The sequence below is a fragment of the Ambystoma mexicanum genome, chromosome 1q, assembly GCF_040938575.1.
Source record: "Ambystoma mexicanum isolate Mex_15411 chromosome 1q, UKY_AmexF1_1, whole genome shotgun sequence".
NCBI classification, from domain to species: domain Eukaryota; kingdom Metazoa; phylum Chordata; class Amphibia; order Caudata; family Ambystomatidae; genus Ambystoma; species Ambystoma mexicanum.
The window spans coordinates 152,978,762-153,000,892 of NC_090922.1; positions in this window are offsets into that span (position 1 = coordinate 152,978,762).

Below are 22,131 nucleotides of genomic sequence, written 5' to 3' on the forward strand. Positions count from 1 at the left end.
GGCACACATTGAGGCTGCTTTATTACTGGTTCTATTTGTCCATGGGGATTGTTGACATGCCATTCTCATAGGGCAGCAGGGCCTCACTTTATCATTAACTTGTCTGATGTGTATGTTGGGATATGGTTGCAGACAGCAATTGTGTTTCAGCAGCTGCCACACTCAAGGATGCTGCCCAGGTGTATGCATTTGTTTGTGTATACAGGATACATTTGGCCATGGATGTTCAGGGTGGTGTCACAACACGGCAGTCAAGGTGCATGACACAACTTCGATGGAGTGATCAGGTGTCACTATGTCAGTGTCCAGCATGCAGTTAATGTCCGATATTTAGGGGACTGCCTGCAGGCTGGGTTGATGGGTGATGGGGGCTGTGGTGTCCCATGTGTTGGGGGCTGCCTGTAGGGTTAGTGTCACAGGTGATGGGAGCTGGGGTGTCCCATGTGGAGGGGGCTGCCTGCAGGCTGGTGTGATGGGTGATGAGGGCTGGGGTGTCCCATGTGGTGGGGGCTGCCTGCAGGGTGGTGTCACCGGTGATGGGGGCTGGGGTGTCCCATGTGGAGGGGGCTACCTGCATGCCAGGGTAACGGGTGATTGGGGCTGGGGTGTCCCATGTGGTGGGGGCTGTCTGCAGAGTGTTGTTACAGGTAATGGGGGCTGGCGTGTCCCATGTGGAGGGGGCTGCTTGCAGGGTAGCACTACAGGTGATGGGGGCTGAGGTGTCCCTTTTGGAGGGGGCTGCCTGCAGGGTGGCGTCACGGGTGATGGGGGCTGGAGTGTCCCATGTGGTCGGGGCTGCCTGCAGGGTGTTGTCACGTGTTATGGGGTGTCCAATTTGGTGGGGGCTGCCTGCACGGTGGCATCACAGGTGATGGGGCTGGGGTATCCCATATGGTGGGGGCTGCCTGCAGGGTGTTGTCACGGGTGACGGGGCTGGAGATCCCATGTGGAAGGGGCTTCCTGCAGGCTGGGGTGAAGGGTGATGGGGGCTGGGGTGTCCCATGTGGAGGGGGCTGCCTGCAGACTGGGGTGATGGGTGATGGGGGCTGGGGTGTCCCATGTGGTGGGGGCTGTCTGCAGTGTGTTGTCATGGGTGATGGGGGCTGGGGTGTCCCATGTGGAGGGGGCTGCCTGCAGGCTGGTGTGATGGGTGATGAGGGCTGCGGTGTCCCATGTGGAGGAGGCTGCCTGCAGACTGGGGTGATGGGTGATGGGGGCTGGGGTATCTCATGTGGTGTGGGCTGCCTGCAGTGTGTTGTCATGGGTGATGGGGGCTGGGGTGTCCCATGTGGAGGGGGCTGCCTGCAGGCTGGTGTGATGGGTGATGAGGGCTGGGGTGTCCCATGTGGTGTGGCTGCCTGCAGGGTGGTGTCACCGGTGATGGGGGCTGGGGTGTCCCATGTGGAGGGGGGTGCCTGCAGGCCAGAGTGATGGGTGATTAGGGCTTGGGTGTCCCATGTGGTGGGGGCTGCCTGCAGAGTGTTGTCACAGGTGATGGGGGCTGGGGTGTCCCATGTGGAGGGTGCTGCCTGCAGGGTGGCGTCACGGGTGATGGGGGCTGGGGTGGCCCATGTGGAGGGGACTGCCTGCAGGCTGGGTGATGGGGGCTGGAGTGTCCCATGTGGTGGGGGCGCCTGCAGGGTGTTGTCACGTGTTATGGGGTGTCCGATTTGGTGGGGGCTGCCTGCATGTTGGCGTCGCAGGTGATGGGGCTGGGGTATCCCATGTGGTGGGGGCTGCCTGCAGGGTGTTGTCACGGGTGATGGGTCTGGAGTTCCCATGTTGAAGGGGCTTCCTGCAGGCTGGGGTGATGGGCGATGGGGCCTGGGGTGTCCCATGTGGACGGGGCTGCCTGCAGACTGGGGTGATGGGTGATGGGGGCTGGGTAGTTTCATGTGGTGGGGGCTGCCTGCAGTGTATTGTCATGGGTGATGGGGGCTGGGGTGTCCCATGTGGAGGGGGCTGCCTAGAGGCTAATGTGTGATGGGTGATGAGGGCTGCGGTGTCCCATGTGGAGGGGGCTGCCTGCAGACTGGGGTGACGGGTGATGGGGGCTGGGGTGTCCCATGTGGTGTGGGCTGCCTGCAGTGTGTTGTCATAGGTGATGGAGGCTGGGGTGTCCCATGTGGAGGGGGCTGCCTGCAGGCTGGTGGGATGGGTGATGAGGGCTGGGGTGTCCCATGTGGTGGGGCTGCCTGCAGGGTGGTGTCACCGGTGATGGGGGCTGGGGTGTCCCATGTGGAGGGGGGTGCCTGCAGTCCAGGGTGACGGGTGATTGAGGTTGGGGTGTCCCATGTGGTGGGGGCTGCCTGCAGAGTGTTGTCACAGGTGATGGGGGCTGGGGTGTCCCATGTGGAGGGGGCTGCCTGCAGGGTGGCACCACAGGTGATGCGGGCTGGGGTGTCCCTTGTGGAGGGGACTGCCTGCAGGCTGGGTGATGGGTGAAGGGGGCTGAAGTGTCCCATGTGGTGGGGGCTGCCTGCAGGGTGTTGTCACCGGTGATGGGGGCTGGGGTGTCCCATGTGGAGGGGGGTGCCTGCAGTCCAGGGTGACGGGTGATTGAGGTTGGGGTGTCCCATGTGGTGGGGGCTGCCTGCAGAGTGTTGTCACAGGTGATGGGGGCTGGGGTGTCCCATGTGGAGGGGGCTGCCTGCAGGGTGGCACCACAGGTGATGCGGGCTGGGGTGTCCCTTGTGGAGGGGACTGCCTGCAGGCTGGGTGATGGGTGAAGGGGGCTGGAGTGTCCCATGTGGTGGGGGCTGCCTGCAGGGTGTTGTCACGTGTTATGGGGTGTCCATTCTGTAGGGGGTTGCCGGCAGGTTGGCGTCACGGGTGATGGGGGCTGGGGTGTGCCATGTGGAGGGGGCTGCCTGCAGGGTGTTGTCACGGGTGATGGGGCTGGAGTTCCCATGTGGAAGGGGCTTCCTGCAGGCTGGGGTGACAGGTGATGGGGGCTAGGGTGTCCCATGTGGAGGGGGCTGCCTGCAGGGTGGCGTCACAGGTGATGGGGGCTGGGGTGTCCCATGTGGTGGGGGCTGCCTGCAGGCTGGGGTGATGGGGGCTAGGGTGTCCTATGTGGTTGGGGGCTGCCTGCAGGGTGTTGTCACGGGTGATGGGGCTGGAGTTCCCATGTTGAAGGGGCTTCCTGCAGGCTGGGGTGATGGGTGATGGGGGCTGGGGTGTCCCATGTGGAGGGGGCTGCCTGCAGACTGGGGTGATGGGTGATGTGGGCTGGGGTGTCCCATGTGGTGGGGGCTGCCTGCAGTGTATTGTCATGGGTGATGGGGGCTGGGGTGTCCCATGTGGAGGGGGCTGCCTGCAGGCTGGTGTGATGGGTGATGATGGCTGCTGTGTCCCATGTGGAGGGGGCTGCCTGCAGACTGGGGTGACGGGTGATGGGGGCTGGGGTGTCCCATGTGGTGTGGGCTGCCTGCAGTGTGTTGTCATGGGTGATGGGGGCTGGGGTGTCCCATGTGGAGGGGGCTGCCTGCAGGCTGGTGTGATGGGTGATGAGGGCTGGTGTGTCCCATGTGGTGGGGCTGCCTGCAGGGTGGTGTCACCGGTGATGGGGGCTGGGGTGTCCCATGTGGAGGGGGGTGCCTGCAGTCCAGGGTGACGGGTGATTGAGGTTGGGGTGTCCCATGTGGATTGGGCTGCCTGCAGGGTGGCACCACAGGTGATGCGGGCTGGGGTGTCCCTTGTGGAGGGGACTGCCTGCAGGCTGGGTGATGGGTGAAGGGGGCTGGAGTGTCCCATGTGGTGGGGGCTGCCTGCAGGGTGTTGTCACGTGTTATGGGGTGTCCATTCTGTAGGGGGTTGCCGGCAGGTTGGCGTCACGGGTGATGGGGGCTGGGGTGTGCCATGTGGAGGGGGCTGCCTTCAGGGTGTTGTCACGGGTGATGGGGCTGGAGTTCCCATGTGGAAGGGGCTTCCTGCAGGCTGGGGTGACAGGTGTTGGGGGCTCGGGTGTCCCATGTGGAGGGGGCTGCCTGCAGGGTGGCGTCACAGGTGATGGGGGCTGGGGTGTCCCATGTGGTGGGGGCTGCCTGCAGGCTGGGGTGATGGGGGCTGGGGTGTCCTATGTGGTGTGGGCTGCCTGCAGGGTGTTGTCACAGGTGATGGGGGCTGGGGGAGTCCGGTCTAGAGGGTTCATCTTCCAGTGGATTGCTGCAGAGATGGCAGGGTGTTTTGGAGTGATTACGCTGGGGTGCGGCCGGGGTATGCGCTGAGTTTTCACACAATTTGGCTGGGGTGCAGCCGGGGGACGCATTGAGTTTTTAAGCGATTTGGCTGGGGTGAGGCCGGGGTACACGCTGAGTTTTCACGCAATTTGGATGGGGTGAGGCCAGGGTATGCTCTGAGTTTTCACATGATTTGGCTGGAGTGAGGATGAGGTACACGCAGAGTTTTCACGCGATTTGGCTGGGGTGCAGCCGGGGTATGCGCTGAGTTTTCATGCAATTTCATGGGGTGCGCCGGGGCACGCACTGAGTTTTCACATGATTTGGATGGGGTGCAGACGGGGTATGTGCTGAGTTTTCACGTGATTTCATTAAAGGAGCTGTATGCTGGACCAGGGATGGCACGGGGGCTTGCACCATGTTAGGCATTTCGCTTGCTTTTTACTGCAAGTGGGGGCATTTTGGGGGCATTACTATTGCAGCTTGATGTTCTTTGCACCAGGGCTACTGATGCCTCAGGAAAACCATGAATATGCATACCACGCAATTGTTTCTCTGCGCTCCTTCTCAGCGTGCAGTGCTTTCTCCTTTTCTGCGCAGGATTCTATGAATCAGGACCTCTGAATTTATTTTTAATTCCCTTTAAAAATGCTTTAATAACCACTTTCGAACTGTATACAGTAGTAATACATTTCAAAGGAATAACCAAGACATTGAACATTTTCCTTCAGACACTTTTCCAAATGTGGCCTCCTTCTAGTATCTGCTGTATTGAATTGGGATGAACATCAGTAAATGAGCATGTCTGCAGAGTGATTTATTTGCATCCCAATATAGACTACAATCTTGCCCCAGACAAATGAGGAATCAATGCAAAATTTGGTAGCAGTGGGTTCAACGGTGCCAGACAAGCATACACACATATATACTTTCTGCTTTTTTTATAAAGAGGAAAGAACTACAAACCGTCTTTTTCACAAACATATTTTTTGCGGTGCATACTGATCTATGTAATTTTGAGCAGTGCATGATGGGAATGCAAGTCATGGTTGACTTGCCTAGGGCATGAGTTCGACCATGACCCCAAGCCCCACCAAACCACTGCTGTTATCCACTGCACCTATCTTGAATCCTTGTCCAGTGCCCATTGTACTCCCCATAATGTTTTCAATGGCCAGTGCTCATGGCTTGCAGTCATGGGCAGGCTTCACATTCTATGGGGCATGGCCTCGCTCATGCCACATGCCCCAAAAAGTAAATCAGAGTAGGCATGTGTCCTTGCCAATCTCCAGGCCCACTTCCCAGGCACCAATGTTATAAAACTATGTTTTGTAAATACATTTTGACACTTTTGAAAAAATAAAGCACAAGACATATTTGCTAAAGCATTCTTTCAGGTCCTTGATGATGCACCTTGCACAAGTTTGTTTCAATTCCGTCCAGCACTTCAGGCTGTAGCTGCAAGCAGAATTTCTTTTCCCATTCAAGGCTATCCCGATTTCAAAAAACTATACCACATAGCGGGTACCTGGTGGCCATTCCCACTTTAACTCAATTGCCGGTCCATTGTGGCCATGGCCATTGGCCAGATTGTATGGGCCATGGCCACAGGCTATAGCTCAGTCATCAAAGTTGTATCGCTATTTTTTGTACCTGACAAGAAATAAAACACGGACACATTTGCGAAACATGCTTTTTGGTCCGTGCCAATTCGCCCTGCACATGTTTCTGCACAGCCACCTGTGGTTCATTTTTTGAAAAGTGTCAACATCAAGGTAGAAAAGAGTGATATAACATAGCCCCCACTTGACAAAATACATTGAAACTTTGCAGAAACATTCGAAGTTGGGTCTATAATCTATTTGCAAACATTTGTGCAGATTCAACAAACAACACCAAACTCATAAGCCATCTAAAAATGTTGGAACCCTCTTAATGGTGCCCCCTATTGACAAAATCCAACCAAACTTTGCAAAAACATTCAAAGTTGTGTCTAAAATGGTTCTGTGGTTCTGCAAACTTGTACATATATTTGTTAAACAGAACCAAATGTATAAGATGTATAAACATTATTGGGATCCCCCTCTAATGTGTACCCTCTTGGTCGAAACAGCACCATACTTTGCAAATGTATTCAGAGTTGGAATTGAAATTATGCACTTTCATTGAATGGCACCAAAGTTATAACCATCCAAAAACTTCTCTTCACCAACCTTGTAATTTAAAAATATGCATGGATGTCCTCGAACTTTTGTCAAGTTAGCGAACATCACAGGAATGTCCCCAAACATCTGAAAAGTTGACGATCCAAGTCAAACAGCCCTTTTTTGGGCTGGATCCAAAATATTTAGCCACATGACATTGGGAAGTTATGGTCACATTAGTACCCAAATCCCTTTTCCTCCATAACTTGCTGACCAATTCCAATTTTGAGCCATACATTTTCAGGATCACATGGCAAACCAAGATCCAGGATTATGTAACATACATTTGTTGTATAAAGATGACAAACCTATACAATTATGTTAATTTATAAATTACTGATATATATTAATGTATTACGTTTAGACTTGTACTGTGTGGAATGTTCCCCTGATTCGAATAAAGTCTTAGCTTTCTCAAATGACAAAGGTATTCCCAAGATATAAGGAAAAAGGTCATTTGAAACATCTTTTTATTCAGGTTTTCATAATTAACCAGCACATTACCATGTACATAATCACCATATGTAATAAAAGTGTATCAGTTAACACAGGAAAAGTAAATTCAATGTCACTGCATCAATACAAATCTGTCATCTATTATTTCCATCTCCACTACCAGTGATTAACAAAATAACTCATCCAACTGTCCTCCCTCCGCCACACCCAATGTCTCCATCAAGCCTCCCCCTCACCACCTCCCTCCATAGTAAACAACCATACTCTTATTAATTTTAAGTGCAATCATCCTGCCTTTACGTCCCACCCTATTTATTTTTCTCCTTCCCTTCTCCAAAGTGCTTGTCTATAAAGGCCAACCAATAATTCCTTCAGGTGTTCCTGTAACATGGCTGTCAAATTTTCCATATCATATATTTCATTCACTTTCCCTATCCATTCCCAGTATGTGGGAAGCCTTGGTTTTCTCCAGAATATAATGAGGCACACTCTGGCCGCAAGCAACACATTTTGAAGAATGTGCTTCAGCCCATTCAAATGGTTTTTACAAACTTCTATTCCAAATAATACTAGAATGAGCTCCAGAGTTCTCTCCTCTCCATCTATGCATCTCATCCACCCAAGCACCTCTTTCAAATAAGACTGCACCAAAGGACAAATCCACCACATGCGCCAATAGGTTCTCACATTTACACACCCTCGCCAACAATAGGATCTCACACTTGTGTATATCCTAGCTAGTTTCCAGGTCTCATAGTGCCAACTATTCAATCAACAGTAATTATGCACCTCCTATTGCATGGGCAATGAAGCCTTCCATGCCCCCCTCACATATGCGTCTCCGTGCCTCCTGCCCCATTTCCATCCCCAGATCCTTCTTCCAGCGTCACTTTGCTGTATGACTTGTGTCAATGCAAATATCTATTAATGCCGTATATTTATTAGACACCCACGATTTCAATGGTGTCTGCTTGTCTAGTACCTGTTCAAAGTAATTTAATGATCTCCCTAATTTCCCTTTGCATTTGGAGTCTGATAACACCCCTTTCAGTTGCATATACATACATAATGACAGCCTTGACATCCCTAACATGCCTTGCAGTTGTTCTATTGCATGAACTGTCCTCCCTTCCACAACTGGCCTGCCTCACCAACCCATGTTCATGTCATGATAAGAAAACACATTTGTTCATGTATCAGGTCTTTAACTGGGTGTGCCCATATATCGCTCAAAGGCAAAGGTCAGGACGTCACTCCTTCCATATTTCTCTGCTGCTTCCAAATACCCCAAATCACTTTCAGCACGGGATGGTTGCAAATCCATCCAGAAAGCTGCACAATAGGCAGCCATAGCCATTTCCCCACCGTTACCGGCGCAAGGAACTCATTCTCCAGAATTACCCATTTCTTATCTGTGTTATACCTAAAATGGTTGACTAACACTTGTAATTGTGCCGCTTTATAGTAGGTTTCTAAACGTGGAAGGCTTGCTTCTCTTTCTTCTTTCCTGCAAGTCAAAGTATCATTTGCCACCTTAGCTTTTCCCTTTGCTATAAAAATTTCAATAATGTCTTTCTCACCTCATCAAGGAATGTTGATGGCACCATGATCAGCAACATCTTTAACAAAACAGTATCCTCAGAAGAAGGTCGATTTTATTGTAGTAAGCCTGCCTCTCAAGGACAGAATCAGCTTCCCCCATCTCTTTAAACCATCTCCATCTCTGCAGACATAGAATCATGTAATTAGCTTCATATAAATGTGTGATGTTGAACCTCAGATATTTAATACTACTATCACTCACACGTATCTGTGAATCCAACGATAGCAAAGCTACCTCTGAAATTCCTGTGAGGGCTAGGGCTATCGACTTCTGGAAGTTCCTCTTGAGTTCTGAGTGCTCTCCATAGGAAGCCAGAACCTCGAATAGACTAGGCAACAATACCGCTGGGTTTGTCATGTATGTCAATATATCATCTGCAAATAATGCCACTTTATATGACTTTCCTCTAACTGAATTCTCAAATCCCGTCATCCCCCCAAAGTGCTATGGCCAATGGTTCTTATGTTAGGGCAGAAAACAGCGAATAGAGTGGACATCCCTGTCTCTTCTCCCTGCTCAGTGGAATGTTGCTGACACACTCCAACTGATGCAAATGCCACAGGGCGATGGTATAATTCCTTCGTTTCCAGCATCCATCTCCTTCCAAATCCCATCTTCCTTAATGTGGTCAACAAGAACCCCACTCCACTTGATCAAACTCTTTTTCAGCATCTAAGGGGAGGATCAACAGGTCCAATTTATCACCTTGCATGGAGGCCATAAGGTCTAGGGTCTTTCTAATGTTGTCTGTGCCCTGTCTGTTGCACACACACCGCACCTAATCTGTGTATATCAATTTAGGCAGGAAGTCACTCAATCTCAAGCACACTAATAAACATTTTAGCATTTCAGTTCAGTAGGGAAATCGGCCAATGTGAGCTGCAATCGTCCCTATCTCGCCCCTCCTTAAGGAGTACAATTACGCTAGCTTGTGAGAACAATGTAGGTGCTCCTGCTCTCTCCATGATAGAACTAAACAATCTCTGTAATAAGTGCACAAATATGTTGACATATCTTTTGTAAAAGCTGGATGTGAAACAGTCGTAACCTGGGGCATTTCCGGGTTTCCTTTAGGTGATCGCTCTAGATACCCCAAGGAGCGTTAAAGGGTTGTCCAATGTCGCCTGAGCCTCTACCTTCTATTTTGACAATTCTATAGTATCCAGGAAGACCCTCACCTTTGTTGTATCTATCCCATAACTCCCTATAGAACCTACCAAACCTACCCGCTATTTCTTTCGGGTGTGCCACCAGCCTTCCATTTTCATCTTTTCTCTCTCTCACCCCTCTCTTCTTGTTATTTCTTAGTCTATTTGCCAACATTCCATTCGTTTTATCTCCCTTTTCATAAAAGCATTGTCTTGCAGAATCTGAGCTTATAAATTACTCTGTCCTCCCTTTTAAAATTCCCTTTCATTAGGACCTATTGCCTTGTCTTTGCCACTCCCTCTGCCACTCCCTCTGCAATTATCAACCCCCGTAGGGTGGTCTTCCCCATCTCCCATACCATATTTAGCCCCAATTTGCTAGTGTCATGAGTGAGAAAATCGTTTTTATATGAGCCTCTGTCAAAAACCCTGTCCCCGAACAATGCTTATTTACAAATACATGCCCCTTCCTGCTCTATCCTGTCCCCAAGTGACAAAGTTGTAACCACAATATCATGATCAGAGCATCCCACCGCTAGAATAGAGGCCTATTTTATTTTATATTTTTGTCCAGCTAGCTATACTCATATATGATTTATGTGGAATAGAATAAAACGTATAGCCCTCCTTCTTGGGTTTTGCCGCCCTCCAGGCATCTTTTTGGAAATTATATAGTAGCAGCTTAGCTAAAGGACATCTCTGCCTCATCTCACCCTGACGTGCCCCTCCTTTGATCGAACACCGGCCATTAGATGGGTCCATTACCATGTTGAAATCCCACATAACTGCAATCTTTCCTTCCATCACATGCATTTTTCAAGAGCGGCTGTACAGAACCCCACATGAGCCTTATTGGGGGCATATATCGCACATAGTGTCAATATATGATTTCTCTGCTTACAATTTATGCCACCCATCTACGCCCAATGCCATTTTTAACCTTTGATGTGTCAGCCCTAGGTATCTTTTACACAGAATGCCAACCCCTCCTTCCCTTTTTGTGGGCCTGGATGCCCATATTGCCTCCCCAATTGTCCTCCCTCCAATGGCAAATTACTCCCTCTCTTATACCTCATTTTCTGTAGCATTAGCACATCAAAGTCTTTCTTGCTTAAATATGTGCATTACCATAGCTCTCTTCCCAGGTGCAAACAAGTCTTTCACATTGAGGATTCCCAACGTCAATTCATCAGTCAACATTTAGGTTTTGTTTTAGTTTCTTATTGTGAAGCCTAAAACAGTGCCAGGCGAAACACTTTGTGTTTTATAGAACACTTGTATCGTTCTTTCTACCCACCTTCCCCCTCTCTCCTTCTCCCCACCACCTTCTCTTCCCCCATATGTCGAACCCCGATATCACCCACCCTCTCTCTTATTGAGATGCCCTGGGTTTTGTTTCAGTCTCTTATTGTGAAGCCTAAAACAGTGTCGGGCAAGATTAACTTTGCGTTTTATCATACACCTTTGTTGTTGTTTCTACTCACCAATCCCCCTCTAAAAATCCCTTTGCCCCGACCCTTCCACCCTTCTGTCTAACCTCCATATCACCCTTCCTCCATGTTATCGAGATGCCCTGGCCAACAGCCAGGGACACTCAGGAGAAGTTCCTATCATCTCTGCCCCCTTTAAATGTTTCCATATTTCCAATTGCTCCTGGCTCTTTCTTCTTTTTACCCCTTTCCGCTGTTGAACTCCCCAGTCAACCATCACTGTTGCAGATAACTATCCCAATATAAAACACCTCAGGTCTTCGGTGAATGTGTGTTGAGCAGTCTATATTTCCTTTCCTCACTCCCTTCCCCCTTCTCCTGGGACCCTTTGGACCCAATGGTCTGCGGGCACTTGCTGACTGTTTTTGGCTCAATGTCAGCTACCGCCCATTCTCCTGTAAGTGGGCCAAGGCACTCTGTTCCTACTCTTTGGTTGTAGTGCAAAAGCCTTCTGTCCTCACTTCCAAAGATAGAGAAAGGGAAATCCCTACCTATATGTCACCTCTCGCTCATTCAGCGTGTCCATCTTGTCCCTATAGTAATGGCACTTTGCTAGAACAACTTGAGGGCCACATGGTGATACGCCTGCTCAATTGACTCTGTCAAAGCTAAAATTGCTGTTCTATTTTCCTTCTTCCACAGAAAGAGATCTCAAAATTAATTTAACTTTCTCTTCCAAGCCTTGAGACCGCTCAGGTTCTCCTTCTTGGATGCTCATGGTGTGTATATTGGCCCTCCTATCTCTGTTTTCCAGATCATTGACCTTCACGGACATCCATTCTCATTTTTATACACATCGGTTGACAATTGGTTATTCTACAACACCTCTATTTTCTCCTCCACTCTCTCAACCCTGCCTCCCAGAATGCCATTGACACATGAATGTCTCCACGCATACCTTTTATCTCATCCAGCAAGCAATTAATATCTGGTTTTGTTGCAGGCTGGTCTCTCTCTGGCTGATTAATTGTTAACTCTCTTGTTGAATCCAAGGTGTCCCTCACAAAAATCTGCAGCTGTGCTCCCTGATTTCATCAGTCTCCCAGCCTTCACACCCTATTTTTATTCCTTTTTCACCCTTCGCTTCAAAACAGTTTGTATTATCCAGCTACCTTACTCAGGTGCTTTTCCCTTGTAGCTTCTGTGCGAACCAACTAGGACCTATGGATCGGAGAATCAATTCCACTTCCCAATTCGGCTCCCCGTGAGTTGACACAAACTCTGTTAGGCATGCATTGCCAGGCTCTGAGTTCTCCCTGCACTCCCCTTCACCTTACATTCAGAGCTTTCTTTACAAAAATACCTCTGTTCTCGCCCTTGTTCCTGATGACCGTAAAGTGTGACCCCTTCTTACATCTCTGAACCGTTGCCATGCCCATCGTCATAGCCCCAGAACACGGGTATGGTACTCCAGTTTGCCACCTCCATCACCTGTACTAGTCCGTGCCTTGAATTCCCATCGAAATTGCAGACTTTGTCTTCACAGGGTCTGCACCGCAAAGGTTCACTGGTGCAGTTCAAGATAGTTCACCCGCATGGGGGTTCTCCCTCGCCCCATCCTCCACTGACTTCCTCTCTGGTGTGTATCAGCATCATATTTCCAATACCAAGCCATGCGCCGGCGAGCTTGGCTGGTGTTCTTCGGAAGGTTCACTGCTAAGCAACCCCTGCTGTCTCTTACTACATGTCTCTGCAACCTCTCTCCGGGATCACTGGTTGTCTGGATTCAAGGAGGTCTCTTCTTTTTCACTTTAAGTCAGCAATTTTCCCGTTATTCGAGGCTATATGGAGGAGCACGACCTTCATGCTGCCATTTTGTCTGTGCCCCCTGGTGGTTTCTGTTTCTGTTTACTATGTGCATAGAGGCATGATTTCAGCTGAATAATAACTTGAGGAGGCCTGGCTAATGTCTCATGAAATCCAAGCCATCCTTTGGGCTGGGACAGAATGTACTTTATTGCTGAGCTATGTCGAAAATGTTGTGGCTGAGAGGATCTTAACCTCTTTGAGGCATTGTTCTGTGCAATGCAGACCTCAGTCATACAAACAGGGGAGATGCCATATCAGGCCAATAAACATTGTCTTGACCATCAGAGAGTTTTGTTGAAAAGTGTATTAAACCCACCCATGTATCTGTATTTTTTTAGTTCCCTTGTGTTCAGAAGACACCATGTATTTGTTCAACTTAACTTAGTGGATTCTTCATTATTTGTAACTGGCCCTGCGCTGCCAGTTGATGTCTATTCATGAGAACTATGTTTTCAAAGACATGCTTACCAAAGCCGAATCTTAATGATGTTTATTCCTTTCAGGGATAGAGACAACAGAGCACCGACGGAAGATGGCATAGCTTTTTCTCTCTTGCAGCAATCTGCAATATAAGTTACTTAACATGTACATTGCCATATCCGTGTTGCTGCATTTACAATACAATTCTACTTTCTTTGTGCATTTAATTCACACATTATTTAATTGTAACATTGCTCGTCAAGACACGTTCTCTTAGTTTATACATTGTAGAGTGCCACAGTGTATTTCCCAACACAGGTTCTGTGTTATTTATGCAATAAGGCTTTGCAATGAAACACTGTTTAAAGGGGCATTGGCTAATACATGTTCTGAATGAGATGTACATTTCCAGAATGAAAATCAATGCACATATACAATTTAATAAATGTTCAAAGGACAGGCTTAGATTTCTGTTACAAATATGGTTCGAAGCCAACGCGAATGACTATGGGTGTTTCCCAAAAACACTCTTAACTGGGATTTGTCCCATCAAACTACTACCACATACAAGGAATTAATGACCCCTGGTATGGCACGACCATACTAGCCCTGATTTGATAAAGGCCAGGAAACACAGAAACTCGTGTAATCGTAACATGGGCAATAATCTAAGATTGGATGCTAATATTAGATGAAATTAAAACAAACCTTTCTTGAACCAAAGAGTGCGCAAAGTCCTGGGTCTTTCTGTATGCTTCGCCATTTCTGTTACTACAAGTTTAAAACGGGTTTTTCTTGGCTTACCGTCAACCCAGTGACCTGCGACGATATATTGCATATGAGGAAATAAGGGGTTATTCCTGTCCCCAGACTATAGATTTGGTTACAAATATTGAAGCTGGAATCAGAGGGAGATTAAAGTCGCCCGATAGACTAACTGTAAAATTAAGCCGATCCTACTTTCTGTTCTTTAATTGTAACATTGCTCTTAGTTTATACATTGTAGAGTGCCACAGTTTAGTTCCCAAAACAGGTTCTGTGTTATTTATGCAATAAGGCTTTGCAATGAAACACTGTTTAAAGGGGCATTGGCTAATACATGTTCTGAAGGAGATGCACATTTCCAGAATGAAAATCAATGCACATATACAATTTAATAAATGTTCAAAGGACAGGCTTAGATTTCTGTTACAAATATCTACCTCACTGCAACATTTTGGGGGCGGAGGTGATAGAAATTCACAATCCAAGCACATTGTGTTTGATTCAATACTGATTGCCATTTACATTAAATATTCCCTGTGCACCTTTATGATGATTGTATGGCATACAATAGCTCAAAGTACTGATTTATTAATCTGCACTGTTAGCAAAACAAACAACGTTGAATTTAATACTAATCTCCATCAAGTTGGTTCTCTTTCTAGTTTGACACAGGTCAGTGTTAAATGAATATCACCTATCAATTGACCATCTGCAAGGTTTGTGTGTGCACTTCTTGTTATGCAATTTCAAACTATGGAAAACCATACATTTGCAACATTCAATCACGCACAACTGGGATCACCGAAAAGAGATGAGCACTCCACATATCTCATGTAACTGATCATGGGAACAGCTCACATGTCCGCATCCGACAAATCAGCAGAAGCATTATTGTCACTACTTGCAGAATGACAGCCAAGGCTTATGATGATACAGGACAAGGTCAGACTATTGAAAATCTGCCTCTCTCTTGCTGGTGCCTTTTTACCGACAAGATAGAACCCAGCGAGATGTTGTCTTCAGAAGTGCTTGTCCAGACTGCACAGTGCTTCACAGTACAAAGTATCTATGGTGCCAAGAGAGATGCCAAGCACACCGAGCGATGTTGACATGTTGTGCTTGCTCCAGAGAAAGGTAGACCCTCCAGCATTAAGTGCTGCTTGTGAAGCATGCATTGCGGAAAGAATTAAGGAAACCACTTGGTGTTCTACTGATTGGACAGCCTTCCCCACCAAACTTCATCCCTTGTTTGTTTCCTGTAACGCAGGGCAGATTCAAGTTATGCAAGGGCTTTGCTCCATTTAGGAGGCCTTCCGGAGGGCAATACTCAGGGCAAAGGAGAAGAGCTACCTCTTTTGAATATCACCTTCAGAAGGAGAAGAAAGCTTCAGAAATGGTCTGTGGTGCCTTTCTCTGAGGTAAGATGAATTTTGTAAAGCAAATTGTGCATTTGCATTTTGTAATCCGTTTTGTTCAGGTTGTGGGGTTATTTTGACGATAATTTAACATACACTATATGGTGTCCATACTTCTATTGTAATTGCTATCATAATCAAACGTTGTTTTACGGGTTGGTTATTTGACACTATTCTAACTGTTTAAGTCTCTGACTCTCGAGAGAATTGGATTCTACCTCCCAACATAGTTTTCTTTTTACACTTGCATTGTGGGCTGCTCAATCTCACAAGATCGTTTGTGACGAGCCCCTCTATAGAGTAAGTGAACACTGACAAGACAGCCGACCAGCTTGGCCACACCAGTCACGTTTTCCATAGACTAGAGAGGCAAGCAAGACCATGGGGCCTTCTAGAGCGCCCCTCTTCTTTTCATTTTCTGGGCTGCAAAGAGTGGTCTGTTGTTTACTGCACGACTATGTACCTATGGCTTCACAAACCACAGATCCAATTGTCCTGCTGGACAAGAAGAGGGCATCTGGTCAGCTTCCAAACAATTCACCACTTGTTCAGCTACCCATTTTACAGATGCAGCCGCAGCACCCATTAACAGTTGTGTGGGCTGCAGACACCGGTTACAGGTGTTTCCCTTGCCCCACACACCATGCCTCCTTTTGTGCTTGGCTCTCCTCAAGACGTCATGAGACAGCACTCAATGAGAGACATGTCCGGCAAGTGTACTCCAACAGTACCTGTTTTATTTTTCTCTGTAACCTTGCATGCATAATGGGAAAAAACAAATCTACAGTTGAATGAATGCAAAGGAAATGAACTGGATTGCTTGTATGGGTCTAGTTCAGAACTATTTGATGGGAGGACTGATGGTGTTGGGCAGCAGGTTGTATTATTTGGGATATGTCTTTTCCTTGCAAAAATAAACGTATATCATAACGTTCCGTTCTTATATCATTTAAAGCAGGCAGCTCGTTTGCACCTTCATACATTACTGAGATGGTTTGACAAAGCACTGCTGAGAGCCAGCCATTCCAGAGGAGGATCTGCCAGGGAAAACGAAGCAGGCCGATCTGCGGAAACCTGGGAGTGCACAGGAGTGTTCCAGGGAACAGCATGGGGCATGAGCCAGAGACCTGCCCTATTTATCTCTGAGCGGCTACGTTTATCAAAATAATCAAAAGTATGTGAGGTATGGAATGCGGTTTATTGGCAGGCGGGGCTTTCTGGGTTGATTGGTAAATTGAAACACATGCGTGGCTGAGTGAGAAACTCTGCATGTAGGAGCACACTGCTGGCTGCATGGCCGTCTTTTTATTGGTTGATCCCTAATAGGAACCAGCTGCTAATAAAGCCAGGAGTTCATGGGAACCCACCCTTTGTTGGAAACCGACTTGGTGTCAATACTAGAATCACATGAGCACAAAGAAAACAGTTGTAATTGGCTTGTTGCAGGTCAGGTTATGTAAAGAGCAAGTGAGGAGAGGTGAGGCCGATGGCTGACGAGAGTGACAGTGCCAAAGCGGCCATTGTTCTCGAAGGAACGTGGCGCATGTGCGTGCCTGCACAGGAGACCGCACGAGGCGTGCACAGGGCAGCGCGGCCCTGTTCACAATAGACACCACGAAGGCTCGTCTTTGAAAATGAAACACCGTGCTCTTGATTTAACAAAAGTAATTGGAGTTACGAGCCTAGCTTAATTAAACAAAAGAAAACGATTCCCAAGCATAACGTGCATTCTTAAATGATTCAGCAATCTAAATGACTTTATTAATACACATTGAAACAGTGTAGTATGCATTTATATTTGTATTTTATTCAGAGAATACTTGCCCACCATTGGGATGTTCTTTGCCTTCAGTGACTTGTAGTCCTGGATTTCTCTATTATAAATACAGGACTACGTGTACCACAATGCAAAGAAAAACGTGGACTGCACTTGCATCTCCTAAATGGATTGCTGAATGATATGATGCAAAAAGACCGGAAGAAGTGCTTCTGTCAGTAGCACATGGGGTCCGTTTGGGACATAATTCAAGATTCATCAATCTTTATACTGCCTACTTCAATGCATACATCATATACGGAGATGAATATAGCATATATTGAGATAAGCCCCTTATAAACTGAAATGGATACATTGTACAGTGAGGCACATACAATGTGTTCTGAAATGTATAAATAGTATTTTGAGATGCATACAATATATACTGAAAAAGATGCACTTCATGCTGCAATACGCTCATTGAATACTGGTCATTGAAATGCATAAATCATATATTGAAGAAAATATGCATGTACACTGTACACTGAGGTGCATTCATTGTGCACTGAGATTCATATACCGTATTTTACACATATATTATATTTTGCAAAATATACAATGTATGCTGAGAATCATTGTATACTGATATCTAAATATACAGTATACTAAGATGCACCCATTATACATACAAATATATACAGTCGGCACTAGGATTTATTACGTGTACACTGAAATGCATACTCTGTGCATTGAGATATGTATATTATATATTGATTGACATGTATACACTTTATACTGAGACATATGCATTGTGTATTGAGCTCTGCGTACAGTACATATTGAGATGCATCCATTATATATTGAAAGGCATATAGTACACTTTGACATGTCATATATTGCCTAACAAGCTATGCATATTATCTATAGTGAGATGTTGCATTCTAGCAACTCAAACGCACAGCATACTGAAATGCATACCTGATATAAAGATACATTCCGTGTGTTGAGTGCTGAGGGACATACACATGCTATATCATATTGTGTATTAGACACACACACTACTGAATATGCCACATGGTTTGCGGTCCTTCGCAGGGGACGGTGTGGCTTGTTCTTCTCTTATTAGATTCATGTTCTGCAAGTTGTTCAGCTGAATTACATTCCCCCACCCCCATTGTTTATATCATTTTGTTTAGCCCAAAAAGATAGATGCTGGGTTTGGGTTAATTATATAGAAAAGGGGGGAGTGTTTCATATTGCTTTTTGCAGTAAAAAAGGTGGCAAAAATGTCAAAACACATTTTGGGAAAATGCAATTTGGCAAACAGAAATTCAAACAAACCTCAAAGTTCCCCTTCCATTTGCTTGAACGTTCGATTCTTGGCTAGCATGGGCTGCTTTGTGGTGAGTGTCTGGTTATAATGTCTGTTGGTTTTGGGGACAGACAAATGGTTGTCAGCACCACAGAATGTGACTGTTAATATTCAGCAATGGGCACAGGGCAGTTAGCATAGAGACACAAGGTGCTTGTTATTGTGTTATTTTTACTGTCGCTTCTCAAGAGGCAACGGGTCTTAAGATACACATATTTTGACTTTAGATACAATCATTTTACAGCCCCTTTCATTATACATTTTTTTTTAAAATTAAGTCGAACATCTTCGTGGTTGACAGTAAAGAAAAGGAGAAAAGGAAGACATTGGCTAAAATGATGAATTTTAAATTCATAGATTTTTTTTTTTAAATACATAAATATCCTCATTACAAAAGAAGGTTGATGCAACATTTTAAAATCACTAAGTAAGAACGGTTCTTATGCATTTAACACTGAAAGCAGCTGTTTGAATGTTGTAACTTTTGTTATCCACACCTGATCGGCACAAGGCTGCATGTCCAGAACTATACAGGCATCAAAGTACCGCAGGGTGTACGTAAGGAATATCACACACTGTCAACAGGGAGTGTTTTTAAACCACATTCCTAAAGGCTGCATGAAAAATGTGCATCTACTGGGATCCGAAAGCATTTGCAAAGCACTGTCCTGCCTGCTTTCAATGCAGCATACCCTGCACTAATGTGGCGTTTGTGTACCCCAATGTCTTGCAAATCTTTTGTATGATATAGTATGCTGCTATACATTATAATATATATGGAAGTCATTGGTATAAAAGACAGCTCACTATTCCGGTCTCAAAATCCGTGAAACACTATTGATCATGTTTATAAATCTGCACAGATGATCCAAAAAATATACAATTTATAATTGTGCTGGTGGATATTGCATATAAATGAGTGACTACCAAATAATATACCTATGTTTCGGAGAACCTGATATTGGACTCACATCTCTGAAACTTAAGCCCAAGCAACTGCAACCCACTGTGGGGATAAAAAACAAAAAAAACAAGGGATCCCCGATGGGTGAAGCAGTGCCGGGTATCCTGAAATGGAAAACAAAGTTAAAGTAAAGGACCCTCTCATCCCTGGTATATCCACATGTCTCAACCTTCGACGACTATTTAACATTATAAGCAGAATTGACCCCAACACCCGAGCAGCGGCTCTCGAGATGCAAAAAGCTTTTGACTAAGTTTCATGGGATCATCTGTGACGAGTGCTCGCTAAATTTAACGTCGGTCCCCGTTTTTTGTTGTTGGTCAAATTATTATACTCTGATCCAATAGCCAGGGTCCGTACTGAGGACAGATGTTCACCTCCTCTTCATATCGCCAGCGGCACGAGACAGGGGTGCCTTTTCTCCCCCTTGATCTTTGCCATAGCCAGTGTGCCACTAGCAGACAGGATACAACTGGTTCACTCGCATTGGGAGCTCAGAATGCTGGGCACACTGGACATAGTATCCCTATATGCTGATGACTCCCTACTTTTTATTCGCTCACCCGAACACAACCTGGCCCGATCCTCGAAGATGTTGTCCACTTTGGTCGGATATCTGGTCTAAAGGTAAACTGCTCCAAATCTATACTGTTTCCTCTTACCGACGCCACTCCTCCCCCACCTGACCCCATAGGGTTCACATGGACTCAATCTGAACTCACTTACTTGGGGGTAGTGGTTGCAGACAACCCAAATTAGTATTCAAGGCTAACTTTAACAACTACTTGACCACACTCGCTAAGAAATGTTTGGGATGGGCTAAGCTCACGCTCTCCCTAGCCAGCAGGATCGGCGTCTTAAAAATGATTGTGCTTCCTCAACTCCTTTACCGCTTTCTCAACCTTCCTCTTTGGCCCGATAGAGAACTCTTCCAATCTCTAAACTGTACTATTAACACATACTTATGGCACTCTGGCGCGGTTCACCTCAACTGATACACTTACTTCCCCAATGGCCAGTGGTGGCTTTGGCGCTCCCATCTTCGAGAAATACTGGCTGGTCACCCAGGCCCAATTCGCATCACACTGATTCAACACTACAAATCCTCCTCCACATGTCAGGCTTCAACAGCGGGCGGTTGGTGGGCAGGACATTTGCTCCCTAGTTCTCTCCTCCTCTAGTCTTGGATGCAGCCCCTTATACCCGGTAGTCACCATGTTCCTGGCTTTATTTAAAATGTGGGCGCTATCTAACATGTCCCACCCTTTTCATGGCTGTCTACCTCTTTGGAATTTTCTCGTTGGGTCCCCTTCGATCCCACCCCGTGGCGCACCTATGGGCAGAGTCAGGGTTTGAATCCATCCATGATGTTTTTGATCAAGACAACTTCCTGAAGTGGGCGGACCTGCCCAAGGCCATGTGACGCAGATCGCCTATCTGACTTCAATACTCAGGCCAGCTTAGGGTCCTTAAGAGGAGTTACCCAAGTTTTCCGATCCTATTCTCGCCGAACTCATGAACACTAGTACCTCTAGGGGGAAGGCCTACAGGCTATATACTTTACTACAATCCAAGTCCACCACACCATTTGATAAACTCAAACGCTCTTGGGTAGAGGACCTAGAGGTTGACATCACTGACCGGTGTTGGAAGCGTATGTGTGCCCGTACCCACGAAGTGTCATTTAATTCTCGCTTCAAACTTATTCAATTCAAAATCCTACACAGATTCCACTACACCCCAATCATGTTGCACCGCATATCACCAGATCACTCCCCTAGGTGCCCCAGGTGCGGCTTCAAGGAAGCAACATATATCCACATGCTCTGGTCCTGCCCATCTCTCAAACAATTCTGGGGGGAGATCTGCTCCACAATGTCCAAAATCCTGGATCATGATATCACCCTGTCCCCAATGGGATGTCTATTCCATGACTTTGCCGGTCTTGGTCGAGGATCCAGGAGAGTGGCGGGACTCTGCATGCTTCTCACAATGCGTTGTATCCTATTATGCTGGCTCAGACCCTGTGCCCGCACACACTCCCAGTGGCTTGCTGCTGTAACCTGGGCCTTAGACATTAAAGAGGCTTGGGTGACTCAGCTACTCCCAAGGTCCAAACCCAGTAATGCCTGGTTCCCGTTCCGCTCCTACCTCTCCTCTATGTCCGCTGGTGATCCGATGGGTCGTCTGGGTCTTCTTCTCCCATCACCAACCCAACTTGAGTCATATACTGTATGTTGTTCACTTGTATGCCCATTGTATGACCGGGCACAATGTCTACTTTACATGATCGTTGTTGTTGTACACCAAATGTTTCTATTGGTACTCGGATGGCAGGTGCGGCCTCACCCTCACCCTATTCTGTAATGTCAAGTACTATAAATAACGTTTTTAAAAAAAGTAAAGGACCCTCAAGCATGGTCATGCAAGGGTTCCTTTAAAGCGCTACCGGTGGGAGAGGAGCACCATACACAATGGTTTTTCAACCTTCCTTCAAAAGAGTTCAGAGGGGCTCCGCTAAGCACCATTCACCACCACTACCCATACC